Raw genomic sequence first — 17,195 nt, forward strand, 5'->3', positions numbered from 1 at the left:
AGCTTGTTTAATGAAGTATAGGATTTGCTGTCTTATAGCTTTTAAAGAAAGTGTTCCACCTTTTTCCCTGATAAAAAGAGGACCAGACAAACACTGAGAAGTTCTTTGCAAGTAAGCCCTCAAGGTAGCGACTGGGCACAAAGACAGGTCTTGTAGAAGAGGAACCACCTTCCAAGGAGACCACCTGTCTTGAGGGTCTTCGTTTTTTGCTAGGAATCTATGATCTGGGGAAAGCAGAACTTCTCCTGACGGGAGGAAATCTATGTGATCGACACCTCTGGAGAGAGCAGACAGTTCTGAGATTCTGGCACCTGAAGCTAAACTAATCAGGAATAAAGTCTTCCTTAACAGATCTAGATAAGAGCATTGGGCGTTATTAATATCTGAGGCTAATTTCAGAACGTCGTTAAGGAACCAGGTAACCGAGTGTGGGCATGTTACTGGCCTTAAACGAGCACATGCTCTAGGGATGGAAGAAAAGTATGAGTCAGTTAGGTCAATCTTGAAGCCATGCAAAAACACCTTTCTCAAAGCTGATTTTGCTGTAGTGATAGTGGCCGGGGCTAGGCCTTTTTCAAACAATGATCTAAAGAAGGTTATCGCTAAATTAGTGGTCATAGTTTGAGCTTCAGATGCTTTCAGAAAAGATGCCAATTTCTTGACTGCTGAGTCATACTGTCTGAGAGTAGAATCTCTCTTATCAGATTCAATAAACAGAGTATTAACAGGGTCAATATTCGCCCCCCTTTGGGCGGCAAACTTCATAAAGTCCATAAAGCCAGGGCATTCAGAATTTTTGAGGAAGTTGACACAGGCTTCATTTGTACTATCTGAGTCAGCCTGGGTCTGGGTATCTGACGACGCCGCAACTTGAGTTCCAGGAGAAGTGGAAACCAGTTGCTCTTCGGCCAATTGGGGGCTACTAGGGCTACTTGACCCTTCAATGACCTGAGCTTGTGTAAGACTTTCATCAGCATGTTTATTGGGGGGAACAGATAGATTCTCTCCCAACTGTTCCAATCTATGGACATTGCATCTGTGGCATAAGCTTGAGGATCTAGATTGGGAGCCACATAACAAGGGAGTTTGTGATTGCTCTCTGTGGCAAACAGGTCTACCTGAAGTCCCGGAACACGATGGCAGATCCAGTTGAAGGAGTCCTTGTCTAGGGACCATTCTGACTCCAGCGGAGTCAACCTGGACAGAGAATCCGCCACTACGTTCCGCACTCCCGCCACATGGGTAGCTGACAAATGCCAGTTGTGTTTGTCCGCCAGGGAGAAGATGGCTAACATCACCTGGTTTATCCGGCTCGATTTGGACCCGCCCCTGTTTATGCAGTGAACTACTACAGCACTGTCCAACACCAGCCTGATGTGGATCTGGTTGGCGGGATGAAGCTTTTTCAGGGTTAGAAACACTGCCATTGCTTCCAAAGTGTTTATATGGAACTGTTGAAACATGGTAGACCATGCCCCTTGTACCTTTTGTTTTGGCGAGTATCCTCCCCAGCCGCTTAACGAAGCGTCTGTGTGGATTACCAGAGCCGGCGGGGGAAACTGAAGAGGGACTGACTTGGAGAGGCCCTTGACTGTGGACCATGGGCGGAGTCTTTTCCTTAAAATTTGCGGAACTGATGAGACCCTGTCCCTGAGTCTGACATTGGCTCGTCTCCGCCATACTCCGTTTATGTCTTTTAATCTCGCTTTTAGGAGCAGGTCTGTTACCGAGGCGAACTGAAGAGAACCCAAAATTCTTTCTTGTGTCCGGCGGGAGGCTTTCCTGTAATTCAGAAACTTTCTGGTAACTGTGGCTATTTCCTTCCGCTTGGCCGGTGGAAGAGATAGCCTGTACGAGGTTAGGTCACACTGGATACCCAGCCACTGAAACCGAGCTTCCGGCGTTAGGCGGGACTTCTCCCTGTTCAATTGGAAGCCTAGGGATTCTAGGAACTCGATCACTATGGCCGTAGCTCTCCGGCACTCCTCGACGGTTGAAGCCCAAATTATCCAATCGTCCAGGTATGCCGCTAACGATATTCCCTGGGACCGCAACTGCTGAACTACTGTTTCCGCCAGTTTTGTGAATATTCTGGGCGCTATGTTGAGCCCGAAAAGCATGACCCTGAAGGAGTAGGCCTGTTTCCCCAGTCTGAAACCCAGGAAGGGAGAGAAGTTCCGCGCAATCGGGACGTGATAGTATGCGTCTGAAAGATCGATAGAGGTGGTGACGGCTCCATGCGGAAGTAGAGTCCGTACCTGCGCAACTGTAAGCATGCAAAATTTGTCGCATTGTATGTAAAGATTTAGACGCGATAGGTCCAGAATTACTCTTTGTTGACTGGAGTCTTTTTGGGAACAGAAAACAGCCTGCCTTGGAATCTGAGGTGTCTCACTTTCTTTATTGCTCGTCTTGAGCAGTTCCGTCACAAAGTCTTGTAGAGCTTTGGAGGAGGGTTGATGAAATCTGGTCAAGGGAGGAGGGCCCTTGATCCAGCTCCAACCCAAACCTTTGGACACTATGCTGTGTGGCCATGGACTGAAAGACCACTGGTCTCTGAACCAGAAAAGTCTTCCGCCTACCTGGCTGGTCTCACTGGGAGGAAGCGGGTTTATTACCTCTACCGCGGCCTCCTCTTCCCCGGGAGAGGGACCGTAGGGCAGCCTTGCCTCTATAGGAGGCTCTAGCTCTACCCCGCCTTGCGCTCCTGTTAAGGCCATGAAAGGCCCCATGACCCTCATAAGAAGGGTTATATGCCGGAGACGACACATAAGAAGGAGTGGCAAGGGAGTGTTGAGCTGGCTGAACCAGCACAAACTGTTGAGGTTGGGCCTTGGAAGTGGAGGGTTGGCTCACCGCCGAGACAGGTACTGCCTGGACAACAGACTGATGTTGCTGTCTTCTGTGCCTCCTGTACCTTTTTCCCGGTCTATACTGGGAGCTGCCGGACTCTGGGGTTTTTCGTTTAAAGGCCGGAATACCCCACCGGGAGCGCAGACTTTGGTTAGCCCTGGTTGCCTCAGCCAGGACACTGGTGACTTCTTCTTCCGGGAACAGATTGGCTCCCCAGAAGGAACTTCATGAGCTTGTTAGGCTCATGCCGAATGGTAGCGTCGGCGAAGATGAATTTTCGACAATTCAGCCGCGCCACCATGAAGTCATATAGGTCCGACTGAAACCCTGCTAACAAGGATTTCGTCAAGACCTGGAACAGCGGCTCCTCAGAAAACGAGACGGCGGTTGCCTCCGATAGGCACAGCGAGTTCAGAGACCGGCTCAAGCTTCTGTCAGTTTGGGAAGCTGCTCACTGAACTGGTTGGATGCGCAATCTGCGTCCAGTTTACCAATCGTAAACGTGGACGGAGCATCCTTCCAAAAGTCATCACCCCCTGGGAAGATTAGAGACGTGGGGTCCGTCTCTCTGAGCTGAGGCAAAGGCTTGCCCTCAGCACATGCCTGAGCCGTTGCAAGTGCAACCTTAGTCAAGCAGGGGGTGGGGAGCTTATCCCCAAGGGAGAACATGGTGAAGTTGCCCTTGAAGGGGGTCAACTTGGTGTTCTCCACTTGCCACTCTGTAAAGGTGCGCATCAGAGCTGATTGCGCCTGGTCCCTAGGGAAGATCACTGTCTCCTTAGGGACCTTATCAGAGCATACCCAGGCTTCTTCTGCCAGCCTAGCGAAGCCTGGATAGGGAGGCAGAAGATCTGGAGGGAAGAATTCCAGTTCCTCCAGTCTACGAGTGCCTAGACCTTCAATTGTTAAAGTGTCTTCATGCCGGGAGCATGAAGGGCTAAACGCCATACGGGTTCCCTTTGTCAAATGGAGGGAGGCGGGGCGTCCAGGATGGGATAGTGCACCGCAGCCCCCCCAGAATGCACGATATCGGAGAGCATAGTCTCCTGACTCTGAAGCCTCTCCGTAAGCTTGCTCAGCTTCGCCTCTACCTCCGTAGAGAACCTCTCGAGTAGCATCCCAGCAAATGCCTCAGGGTCAAAGGCAGGCTGGCGAGGAGGGTTAGGCTTGGCCGCTCTCTTACTCGCACCTCTGCCCGAGGTACTTGGTCTGCTCCCGGAGGCCACGGACCAGCGTCCTGTGACTTCGACGGGGAAAGGGGATGCCTTGCGGGAAGACGAAGACTTATAGCCTTTCGCCTTCCACGACTTCTTCAGCAGGGACAGTAGACTGGGCTCTGTCCTTCAAGAGAGAAGATTTATGAAAACCCTGAAAGGAAGACACGGATGAAGATGGGGAATCAAACAGGGCACCCGCCCCCACTGCCTCACTTACCTCCCTACCTACCTCCTGGTCCTGTTCCGTGTTCATGGGTTCCAGGTCGAGATCAAGTGCAGCGACGTCCTCCGACAACCCCTCGTACAGCGGGTCATCTTGGAGAGGCTGGGTCTCTACCCGGATTTGCTCGATGATGGGGGCGGCAACTTCAGCTGGAACAGCCGCAGCAATCCGGGCGCCGGGGTACAGAATGTTCCTTAGGTTCTCATCGAGAACATAAGGTTTCTCCGACGGAACGTTCCTGCCAAACCCAGCCACCCAGGCACGGAGGGACTCGAGGGCCTCCTTGCGGGAGGATTCATCGGCCTGAAAGAAAGGGGAGTATCAAAGACCGAACTATGATGAGAGCCCCCGGAGGAGCGGAACAAAAACAATCGGCTTACCGACTCGTCCTGGACACACCCATAGAGTGCGAAGCAAACCTCACAGCCATCCGGGTGCCCACGATCAGGTCGTCCAAGCGTACGCAGCGCGAACCGGGCGTGGGTGCGGCAAACCACGTGCCCGTAGGGCTGGTGCAAGATGGCCGTGCACCCGGGCTCCTCACAACGAACAGTCTGTTAGTGTGAACAATATATGAACCTACTAATCTAAGATAACTTAAACTAAAGTAGGTACTAAGTAGTTTCATACGCACTACCGGAGCACTCGGAGGGTGAAAAACCATAGAAAATGAACCTACCAATTCAAGATAACTTAAACTACAGTAGGTATAAGAATTTTTCGTACCGCCGCGGAATACTCTGGCGGAACGAAAATACTGAGCCAGACAAGACACCTTATCTCAAGGAACGCCGGAGATAATACTGCGGAACCGAAAGACAGTGTCGCTGGACTCGTGGTACAAAGAATTAAACTAATCAATCAAAAAAATTTTGGAATCCGGCGGCGGGATACATGAGGCCACCGGAATAATCTAGTATGATAGATAAAGCGATGGTACAAATATTCGGTTAACAAGGCATAAGGAATAATTTGATATAAGCCCCGGGGTTCCGGCGCAAACCCCTCCGGGATCCCGAGCCTCCGAAGCTAGAGCATAGCAGAAAGGTGAGGCAGTACATCACAGCTGATCAGAATCTGGTCAGGTGGAAAAGCCAGTCAAACCTATCCACATGACTCAAAGCGCCGAAGCGATAGTAGGGCGGAGGCAACGGGAGGGCCGGGGAAGGCGGAGTTGAGAGAAGTGAGAGAGTGAGCCCTGAGAGTGGTCGGAAATCCGCTCGATCCGGAGAGAGCAAATCAACGAGACACTAGTCAAGTGATGTCAACAGAACCTACCCCAGGAGGGAGTGTGCCCCTCTACTAGGGTAGGCCTGACTGCCTCGGGGTGACCATCAGAGGCACGACGTCACGCGCGCAAGGAGATGACAAACAACTTGAACCTCACACAGGGGAGGAGAGGGGGGGGGGGAAGCGGGGGGGAAAACAGGAAGGAAAGAACAGTACTTGAAGGAGAGGGTCAAGAGAAATAACAGGACAGGAGACTGGGAGACTGTACCCTCCGCTCAACTGTAACCCCGCAAGGTAGAAGGTATCCAGAGGGTACCTACGTACAGGGAGACTCATGACCCACCACAAGTACAGGGGAAGGAAAAGGAACTGTCCTAAACCAAACCACGCCACGCTCTCACCCTCCTAGAAGGCCTAGCCTAATAACCAGGAGGAGAGAAGGGAAGGGAGAGGAAAAAAGCAGGGAGAGAAATTCCTGTGTCGAAGGCCAACCGTAACCGACTAAAGTAAGGGAAAGGGTTGAGGAAAGCATGAAGGAGACTCTCCAGGATTAAATCCTCCTACCCCACTAGTGCTAGCGGGGGGGGGGGAAACTGGGGTCTCAAAACTTCAGCAACCCAACCAAGCGGTAGACGGATGGAACAACAACAGAAACTCCCTCGACCTGACTATCCCCCCTCTCCCTCCTACCCTCTCAAGCGAGACACGGGAGAGCAGGAGGTTAGGTAGAGCAGCTAAAAAAGGAGGTAGCCAAACCCACCAACTAGTGATAAGACTAGGCTAGCAACCCCGCTAAATGATATACACATGTTAACCTAAAGACAAATAAATAACTATCTAATAATAGGCGAACAGCCTAACCGAACTAGGCGACAGAATGTAAACAGCCAAAAGGCCGTACCTGACGCCACGCTCGGAAATAATAATATAATAATATAATTTCGTGACATCAAGCACATGCAAGAAAATATTTTTACGTACTCATCAAAAAAGGGAGACATCCTGGGGAGAAAAGCAAAAGAGTGGAAACTTCGGATACCCCAAACAATAGCAAGAACCCGAATGAGAGGAGACTCACAAAAATTAAAAATTAAAGGAGACCCAAAGACACACCCTAAGAAAACTCCACCAGGATGATCCCATGACGGGGAATACAAATATAATTAGTGTAAACGATCGAGAGAAACCCAAACAGAACAAGCTGAATGGGTGTACCTCGAGGTCAACATGGCTGACAAACGCTGCAGCGCCTCAAACAAAAACCACGTATAATATTATAAATACGGGCTAAAACAGCCAAACTAATCATAAAACCCCACAAGAAGATGGTACTTAACTTGGAGACAGTAAAGCTGCTCGATGCCATGATGAGATAAAGCAGAAATTGCTGGAAAAACACAAGCAAAAAGATCTAACAACAGCAGAGATCACGTGCTAGCATGGAATGAGTTCAGATGGCGCTGGGGTCGCCGTCGGGGCAAGGGTGAGTGAGGGAGCTGGGTCGGCTCTCCGCTCTTCCGGGTTTTGTCATTGAAATGTCTTCAGAGTGTGGTTCTGTGGCAGTGATAACTTCACTCACCCTTTCCCATACCGACATCTATTTTCATTATAGATGCTCGATCTGGGGTAGTAACCCAGCATTCCTGATAGCATTTTTTCTCTGGTATATTTTTAATATTTATACCTAGAAATTCGTGTTAGTAAGGAATTTCACCGGGTGACACAGGGACGAGCTCAGAAAACAAATTTTTAAGTAATTTCTATTTTTCCTAAAATACAAACCTGAAGGTCTTTACATTTACAGCCCACCTTAGCCACCCCTCATTCTGGTACCTGGGCCAAAAGGCAAAGTGGAGTACAGACTGATGAGGTAGGGCCCAAGCATGGGGGGTGGGGGGGAGGGTACTACTTTCCTGGGGCCTCTGACAGCAGCTTTTTTATTTCAACTTTTCTTTTTGGAGAATAAACAAAATCAAAGGACAAAGGATGCTCAAGGAGGCCATGCTCCCCTAACATTGCTATTATTTTTTTTTTTTTAATTTTAATAACTGATGATCGACTATATTTTGGTACTTCCACTTACTCTTGCAATGAATTCATACAAACTAATTGAATTGATATATTCCTAATATTTCACTGAAGCCTGTGGATGGACACTTGAATTGTGTGAGGCCTGGGATAGAGGTGGTGTGTGTGGCTCCCAGGGGGAAGAGGGAGAGTGCAGGAGGGGCCCCTTTTTTATGCAAGTACCGGGGCCTGAAAGGGTGATGCTTATGCCCTGATGAGTGGGCAGGGCTTCCCCCCCCCCACCATCGGTAGTTAATAACCGTGTCTGAAAGCTAAACAGCCGTTCCAGCTCGCATCTGCAGGCTACATCCCCAAGTACAGAACTTCAGGTTTGTATGTTTGGTAAAATACAAATTTGAGTCCATCCTTTAGATGACAACAGAATTCCCGTCTTTTGAAAAATGTAGTTTTATTCCTTTGTAGGAAAAATCACTCGATCCTGAAACTCTTGAAAAGCTAAGAAAGCTGCCTTGCGTTCCAGGATATTGGTATGGACGTGTCTGTCAATCTGGTTCACACCACTGAAACCAGCAACTCTTCCAGGAGTGCTCCACATCCCTCGGTCAACGCATCAGGGAACAGAAACATCTCGGGAGGGGGAGTGAGTAGTGACACTCCTGTTACGAGGTTCCTGTCGTCCAGCCAATGGAATAAGTCCTGTCCCACTTCCTATGAATGAGGAATGGGAAGGAACAGGGAGTCTTGCTGGAGACCAGAATTCCTTCATTCTCCACTGAAGGGTACGAAGGTGAAGTCGCCCATGAGGGACCAGCTTCTCCAAGGATGACAAATGACCGATAACGACTTGCCACTGTCGAGAACAGGAAAAACTGCGCTGCCTCTCTGAACCTGCTGATACACAAGTCTGAGGGGAAGACTCTCACTGCTGCCATATCTATCAGCATGCCCACATACTTTATCCTCTGCTTGGGTATGAGATTGGATTTCTCGAAATTGATCACAACCCCGGCTGTGACAAAGTTCGAGAAGTTGATCTGTGTCCTGGAGCAACTGCAAACAGGAGCTCGCCAGAACTAGCCAATCGTCAAGATACTGTGGTAGGCTAAGTTTGGGTCTGTATGATGAACGACGGTTTGTGTGAATTGACTGTTTTGTTTTTGTTGTGATGCTTTTACCAGGCGTCAGAAGGGTACTAGTTAAGTCTGTTGCAGTTTGCTGAGTGTCAGAGTAGTGTGGCTTGCTCCCCTTCAACCCAATGTGCAAGCGACTTGAGAAGTTAAGATACTTCTTTAGCAGAAGCTATGTGGCAGTAGTTATCTGCTATGGGAACGTGGTGAAAGCCTGTGTTGGAGTTGTTGTTGGCTCTCTTGTGGTGGTAGCTCCTGATGAAAACAGTAAGGCAGAAGGATGCAGCAGATTTTACTTGAGATTAGGGAGCCTGAGGCTGCAGGCACAATCAGTGTTTACAGTGTAAGAGAACTTCAGACAGAGGAAAGTTAGATGGACATAATCTGTATTTTGGCCCAAATTAACTGCGGTTGATTTGATCATGAACCATCTACTGTAATTGGGCTCTGTTTGCAGTGGTGATGTACTTCTTTTCATGAAGCGATTGCATTTATGTAATTTTGCAGTGTTTAAATGGATTGTTGAGTTTTTTTGTGGTTTTGAGCCCAATATGTTTTTTGTTATAGTGAAATGAAGAGTGACTTCATGGAAAAGGAGAAATTGTTGTAGAATGTGTGTCATTATTTTTGCACCAGATTGCCAATTCAATCTTTTGTATAGACACTGTTTGGTTGGTACCGTATGCAGTTGAAGTATTTGGCTGTTTTTGTAGTACTAAGGTGACAGATAAGTTCTGATGAACTATAGCATGGTTAGGCTAAGTTAGGTATAGGCTAAGTTAGATATAAATTTAGTTCTGTTAGAAGGTCTCAGACCACTGAAATATTAAGGTAATAAATTAGGTTAAGGAAAGTCAGAGTTTCATTTCATAACCTTCAGATCTGTTCCCATCATACTGCACCAATTATGTACTAAACAAAAAGCCCTAAAAATACCTCAGAAGTCGTATCCCGTGCGAATGGGACCTAGACAACACAAGAGTGAACACTTGTGTAAACACCAGGGGAGTGGTTGAGAGCCCAAAACAGTGCCCTGAATTGGTACACTGTACACCGTCTTCCTAAGGATAAAGCAGAGGTACTTGCGGGAGGGCTGAGGGATGGGTATCTGAAAATATGCATCTTTCAGATCCACCGAAAGCATAAGTCGGACTCCCTTTATGGCCGCGAGCACTGAGCGTGTTGTTTCCGCTTTGAACCAAGTCTGGCAAACAAATCAGCTTAGGGGAGAGAGGTCTACGACCAGTCTCCATCCACCTGTCACTTTCTCTATGGGAAAGAGATGGCTGTAGAGCCCCAGAGACAGGTCCATCACGAATTTTGCAGTGGCTTTCTTCTGCATTGCTTTCACCTCCCCCGCAGGCTGAGATCCTTCAGCAAGGCGGGAACGTAAGTGCGAAGATGGACAGCGGAAGAGGGAAGTGGAACCCAGTATCAGTCCATTCCGTAAAGCCAAGGCTGACTCAGAACAGATGAACTCCATGGTATCCAGAGGTTAGCAGTCTGGTGGCTAGGTAGATGGCCCTATCTGCAGACAGCATCAGTGTTCTTTGAGGTAGCTTTCTTCAGAGTTTACAGAACTCACAAGTGAAGAGGAAGCATTCGGGACAATCACCAAGGACCAGCGATCTATCCAAGAGACTGTCCTGTCTGGGGGGGGGTCTGTGTCCTGGGGAAAAGGACCCTCGAGCCCTTCCAGGTCACAGTCTTCCCTGGTTGCTCTCTCTGCAGGGGAGAGACACTCGTCAGAATCCCCTGGCAACCTCTTCAGCACTCAAGCATATGACCGGTCCGGTCTGAGGACCGTAACCGGCTGAACTGCACCCACTGTTCTGATGGCCAGACACAACACTCAGAACAAGGACTAGTATGGTTGCATACGTGCTTCCTACACAGTGTGCAGAGTGTGCGGATCAATCTTCAAGGAGAAGAGGAAGCGGTTGCAGGGTTTGGAAGTGCCTGGGCAACGCCTCATGACAAGGCTTCCTCTCCTTAGGCTGAGATGAGTCATGGGTTTGCATAATGTAAATCAAGGGAAATCACAACTACAGGAATGCAAACACAAGTACCCACAAATATACACAAGTATCCACAATATCTGTAAGACACAGGCACTTGGGTGAGGACTTGGTGTCCCAGGTGAGTTCAGGGAGGCACTGACTAACAACACCAACACCAGAAACATTCCAAACACAAATTAAAAAAATGATATTTTAATGATAAAATAAAGTTTGTTCATACTTACCTGGCAGATATATATATAGCTGTATTCTCCGAAGTCCGACAGAATTTCAAAATTCACGGCACACGAAAGGGACGGCAGGTGGTTAGTACTCATTCCCGGCTGGGAGGCGTGGTATCAGGAACCATTCCCATTTTCTATTCAGATTTTCTAACGCCACTGACTCCTGAGGAGGAGGAGGGTAATATGAATAGTATATTCAAGTTAGGCAAGGAACAAACTTTATTTTATCATTAAAATATCATTTTGTTCATGAAACTTACCTGTCAGATATATATATAAGGAATACCACCTTGGAGGGGGTAGAGACAGCCAAGAATTAGGAAAACCAATTATTGGTAAAATTATTTTGGTCTCCTTATCTGATAGCGTAGCTGACTGAGTGGGTTACTGTCACTTAGTCTGCTTCTGCTTACTAGAGACCCCAGCCAGGTAGCACCTATATAGCTGCCACTTCAGATGATCTGTCAACGGGGCGTGACTCACACTGTGTGTGACTAGATCATAGACCATACAAAGAGGACAAAAGAGCATTACTAACCACCCAACCAACACCTGTAAAGCGCGTTAGTTTGCAAAGGATTGGGAAGACTGCCTGCAGTCGCACTCCAACAACCATAAAACACACTAAAAAGGGATAGATCAGAGCATTCTTTGTCCCCAAGGTTGCTGAAGCAGCAATGTCGGTCCCAGCGAAAAAGCAATTTTCGTAGATGCTACCAAAACATCTGCCAAGAGTGTGAGGCAAACACCGACTGACTTCACAAAATGTGGCACTGAGAATGTCACTGAGTACTATATTTTTCTGGAACGCCATGAGGTAGCAACTGCTCCCTACCTCGTGAGCTGCTAACTCTCAACAACTTGAAGTTGGAGTCACAACTAGAGTGTGCGCCCCACTGACGCGTTCTCACGAAGAATGCCAGTGCATTCTTCGACATAGGTTTAACTGGTTGTCTCACAGAACACCATAAATTATCCGAGGGACCACGAGTGTCCTGTGTTCTTTTAAGGTAGTACTTGAGAGATCTAAACTGACATAGAACTCCCTCAGGTTCCTCTGTCCAATAAGCACCGCTAAACCTTTAATTTCAAAGTGTCTAGGCCAAGGGTTAGAAGACCTATCATTCTTAGCCAAGAACTTAGGGCTTAAAGAATAGACAGCATTGTGTCTTTGAAGCCCACATGACGGTGGCTCAACTTCGCTCACTTTCTTCGCCGCCGCCAGAGCAGGAGGGAATGCCGCTGAGTAACAGCCTAAGAGATGCAGAGTGAGAGGCTCAGGAAGGACTAAACATCAAAAACTTGAGCACTACGTCCAAGTTCCAAGCAGGAGGGAAATTAGCTGAGGAACCTTGGACGTCTTGAAAGAGCTCGTAAGATCGTGGAGGTCCTTATTGTCAGACAAATCTAATCCTCTGTGTCTGAAAACAATCGAAAGCATGCTCCGATAACACTTGATAGTCGGAACTGCTATACCGAGTTTTTCTCTTAAGTAAAGGAGAAAATCCCCAACCTGGCTCACAGTGATAGAGGAAGAGGAAAAGCCCTTCTTTCTACAACAACCTTTGAAGGTTGCTCACTTCGCTAGATATATCCTTTTAGATGAAGAACTTCTGGCTCTAGCGATGGCCCATGCCACTGGCCAGAAACTCTTCGCTTCTGACCAAGCCTGATAGTCTGAAAGCAGTCAGTTCAGAGCGGGAGATTCAAGATATCTCAAGTGGTTTGTAAGGAGCAGGTCTGCTCTCATAGGAAGGGCCCCGAACGCCTACCAACCAGAAGAGAACCCTAAACCAGTGGTTCAAGGCCAAACGTGGGGATGAGAGTCATCCCCGCCTCCCTTTGAGAGGCCGCTGAACTGGGCGTGATGACTTCTCCCAGAATTTAGAACGGGGAAAAGGCGAAACATCTATTCCCGCCCAATCCCAGAGAAGAAAGTATCTATCGCAACTGCCCCGGGTCGAGGCACAGATGAGCTATAGAGGAGCCTTGCTGTTCTTGAGGTCGTGAAAAGATCCACAAGATGGCGACCAAAATTTCCAAAATCTTGGCAAACCTCCTGATGAAGGGTCCATTCCTTCGCAGGAGTTGATGGCGCTAACAGAGCAGGTCTGCTCTCGAACATTTTCGGACCCCGCAACAAAATCCTGTGAGAATCGAAATGTTGCGAGCACAGGCTCAAAGAATAATCTCTGCAAGGCTGAACAGGAACAAGTAATATTGTCCGAGTTTGCTAGAACTACACGACAGAAAGACTTGGGACTCGAAGAATTGGAGAGCCAAAAGATAGCCGCCAAATCTTTGAAGTCGATGTGCCAGGACACCTGTTCCTCTCCAGGTTCCTAACACTTCCCTCTCCTCTAGTGTTGCCCCCCCAACCTGTTGGACGCAATTCGCCGGAAACAACACTAGGGTCGGGGGTTCAGAAGCTTCTGAGGGAGATCCCTTTCTGCAATTCTGCTGGATGGAGCCACCACTACAGATCCTTCTTTATAGAAGGAAGAATTCCCAATTCCTTTCTCAAGTCTTCTCCTTGCTGTGCTAGTTCTCCAACAGAAAGAACTGAAGAGGCCTGAGATGCAGACTCCCCAGTGAAACAAACTTCTCCAGCGAGGAAATGGTCCCCAGCAGACTCATTCATTCCTCACTGGAGCACAAGCTTCCTTTTCCAAGAAGGCTGAGACTTTTTCGCATAGAAGGTTGCCGCTCATGACGGAGACGCTATAAAGCCGCTGAATACATCTGAATTCCCAGACAATGGACAGTGAGGGGAACAGCTGCGACTTTTTCCACAGACCAGAAGTCCTAGGACTTCACGAAGGTAGAGTCAACTGAAGGTCCTCCAGATACTTCGCTCGACGACGCCGAATCAACCAGTCGTCCAAGTAGAGTGAGATCCTGACGGCGACAGGTGCAACTGCATCGCAACGCTTTACGAGAAGTGTAACACCGGAGCAAAATGTGACACCAACAGCATCTGGTGTTCCCAGACAGTCACCTATCCAAGTACTGACCAGACTCAGCGTTGCTAAACTTCACTGATTAGACGAGAAGCAGTGCTTTCAACGTGGTAGCGTCAGCGTGAGTCCAAAGCAGAGCCCTGAACTGGTACCGCCTAGTCCCCAAGACAACCTGAGATACTTCATCGAACGTGGATGAATTGGGGCGTGAAGATAAGTATCTTGGAGATCCAAAGATACCATCCAATCCCCGGGATGAAGGGCTCCTAGTATTGACTGCGAGGTCTCCATCTTGAACTTTTCCTTCCGGACCAAGTTGTTCGACCTGTTGACGTCCAAGACGGGTCTGTAGCCTACTGAAAGTTTTGGGACTAGAAACAATCTGTAGTAAACTTCGGGAACATGAACCAAGACCTGTTCGATTGCTGTCCATTTCGAACATCCACTGAGCAGGTCAAACAGAATATTTGTCATAGATGGCAATTAAAACAAAAACAAAGGAGGAGGAGACAGGAAGGGAATCAAGTAACCTCTCTAACAGTAGAGGACCAAACGTCTGCTCCCTTCACTTTTCCAGGCTTGCAAAATGAAGCCTGGTTGCTAAAATGGAGTCTGAGATGAAAGAGTCACTTGCTACCTCTCTGGAAGTGACATTCCTTCGGGAAAAATCCCTCTCGTGAGGTGCGGTCTCGTGTTGCTTCCCAAGGAAGCCCCTTGTTTGTAGGCAATCATTTAGCTTCGCTTACTTTTGTATCATTGAGATCGGTGCATCTGCTATGGAGATGCAGTTTGAATGTCGAGCAACTTTAGTTTTGAGAAGTACGTATATTTTGCTTCTCTGTGTATTATTTGCTTGCTGTTACACAGTTTGAGTTTTTATGACATATTGAAAAGCCAAAAATATAAATAAATAGACTTGCAAAGTAATATAACTTCGCTAAATGAAGCTAATGAAGCGCAGTGTCAAACATCGGCTCAGGTTGGGCAGCGACGCCTTACTTAGCCAAGCCTGAGCTGCTACTGACTGACTGCCACTGGACTGCCCCGCGCATTCCTGTCTTTCGCTGATGCGTACTAGGTCCACAGGGTTGCCATATAACACATTAGATATTATTATTTCATAGCTAAAAGGAAATTACCACCGATATACTGACAATATCATTACATTATACAAAAAATGTAATTTTGTTCATGATAGGGTTACTGTTTCTGTTTATGTTCCAACTATGGCGAATTTAAATAAAACTTCTGAGAAGATAGTCAGATATGTATGATGCCATATAAAAAAAAAAATTCCAGAAAATTTTTATTTTATTTTTCACAACGCCCCCTTAAGACAAAGCATTAAATCATAAGGTGAGAGAGGAGCCGAAGGTTGAAAAGTCTCAGGAAACAGATCCTTAAGAAAAAAGCCAGAGTCTGATAATCAGAGGAAGAAGAAGACGAAAGATGTTTCTCTTCATCCAAAGGCTGTGACGAAAGAGGATGTTCTTCCCCAGCTGGCGGGTCTTGAGTGAGTGGTGAAAGTAGTTCCGATTCGCCGATACGTAAGCGGGAACTCCCGCGATCGAAGAAGTCGTCAACTAGAGTACGTATAGTAAACATAAAAATGCTGAACGCCTAATGCATTTTTTGCGTGTCATCCCTACAGGGGCCATGCTAATCTTCTGTATCGTTCCAATTTAGTATATGTACTGCCGAAGCAAGTACTGGCTAAATTAAGAAGGACATCAGATGTTGAAGCGGGTAGTTGTGCCGACATGACGGCCAACCGGAGCGCGCCAACACAAGACTTGAAGCTATACGGCGAAGCGAGTGCGGAGCGCCATGGCGTGGACGCGCGAGAGGCCCGGTAAGGCACTAGAAGAGTCACCAGCGTGGCTGGTTACTGATGGCTAGGCGCCCACGAGCCGCCAAGGTGAGGCGCGCTTTTTGAAGCTGCAGAGAAGCGCACGAAGACAAGACACGCTACCCTGGCGCGAGTCAAGAGAAAAGTCCACCTCAAATTGGGGAAGACGACAGAAGCCACTAAACACTCTCTCTAGACGACAGACGAGAAGCTCCAAAACATCTAGCAGACGAGGAAGACGAAGCAGGAAACGAAGATGAAAGTCTGTACCTCTTAACAGGCAGTTTCGAATCTTGAAAGGTTCATGAGAACATCCAGTTATTGTTGCAAACCCAACAAAATCTTATGCGTAGAGAAGCAATCTCTCTCGGAGAAGGGCTGAACCTGGAGAGAAGGAAAGGGGCGAGAGACGATACTCTTCTCACAGGAAGAAGCCTCAGCCCTGCCTTAGCGACAGGGGCCAAGTGAAGGCCATCATCCGAAACACTTTATTCTCTTCTGCGAAGGAATATCCACGCAACTTTCGGGAAGAGCACAAACGCTTTTCCAGGATGAAGAGGACGTGTGAAGCCGCCCTCTCTAAGCTTCTCTTAAGAGGGCGAGAGTCCAACCGAGAGCCCAACCTGAGGCGGGGAGGACGGTCGAGGACGAAGCAATCCTTCCTGTGCACGATCCCCGGCAGCCTGGGTAGCGTCATCAGACCTGCCGGCGACGCCAGCAGATCGGGTGGGAAGCCCCGTGAACCCTCATGCGGCTTTCGACATGCCCTCCTGTCCTGGGAGTTCGGACAGAGGTCCAGCCCAGAGGCATGAGGTAGGGTCAGGCCGATCTGACGCCTCCCTCCACAACACTAGGGCACTAGCACTAACACTTATGCTTGGAATCTGCATTCACTTTAGTTTCAAGAGCACGCATTGACTCCAAATACAAGAGCCAGGGTATTACCTTCTGCAGCAACAAACTACAGGGTTAGTACTAAAATTTACTACAGGGTTACTAGTGGAGAAAAAAATCCTGACTGTCCATCTAAGGATGATCAAGGAGGAAGACTTCAACCTATCACGCTCCAATTTAAGCATATAGGTTTGGCATTTCTTCCACTCACCCTCAGATAATCCTCATCTATTATACCGGGACATCATTGAGCATTGAACACCCTTACATATCATACATAAAAAGAGGAACTATCGGAAGTCTTCGATATTCACCTACATTCACCCAAGCTACAGACTCGAAGAAGCCAGAGGTAAGACACCTAATTATAAGAAGTCAAAAGCAAAAATAAAAACGGTCCACAAAGAGCGTATGCTATCACAGATCCAGTCGTATACCAAAAAAACAACCAAAATACTTATGACAACAAAATTCGAAAACTATTAAATGGCAGAGGAATCCGACAACAGGTGTTGACAGTCCGGCGACAGAGAAAATCTGAATAGAAATGGGAATGAGCCCGATACTCC

General features: G+C 47.9%; 2 protein-coding genes and 1 non-coding gene across 3 annotated transcripts in view; 1 reads left to right on the forward strand and 2 right to left on the reverse strand.

Moving 5' to 3' along the window:
- The window catches only part of LOC136838191 (uncharacterized), a 217,875-nt gene that overhangs the window by 192,413 nt on the left and 8,267 nt on the right, over positions 1-17,195 (reverse strand). The gene's annotated exons all lie outside the window — the stretch shown is intronic.
- The window catches only part of LOC136838140 (zinc finger protein 585A-like), a 376,081-nt gene that overhangs the window by 143,466 nt on the left and 215,420 nt on the right, over positions 1-17,195 (forward strand). The gene's annotated exons all lie outside the window — the stretch shown is intronic.
- On the reverse strand, positions 15,489-15,593 carry LOC136838214 (U6 spliceosomal RNA). The gene has a single exon (XR_010852902.1). It is a non-coding gene; the product is annotated as a U6 spliceosomal RNA (small nuclear RNA).

The sequence above is a fragment of the Macrobrachium rosenbergii genome, unplaced genomic scaffold, assembly GCF_040412425.1.
Source record: "Macrobrachium rosenbergii isolate ZJJX-2024 unplaced genomic scaffold, ASM4041242v1 171, whole genome shotgun sequence".
In the NCBI taxonomy this organism is placed as follows: domain Eukaryota; kingdom Metazoa; phylum Arthropoda; class Malacostraca; order Decapoda; family Palaemonidae; genus Macrobrachium; species Macrobrachium rosenbergii.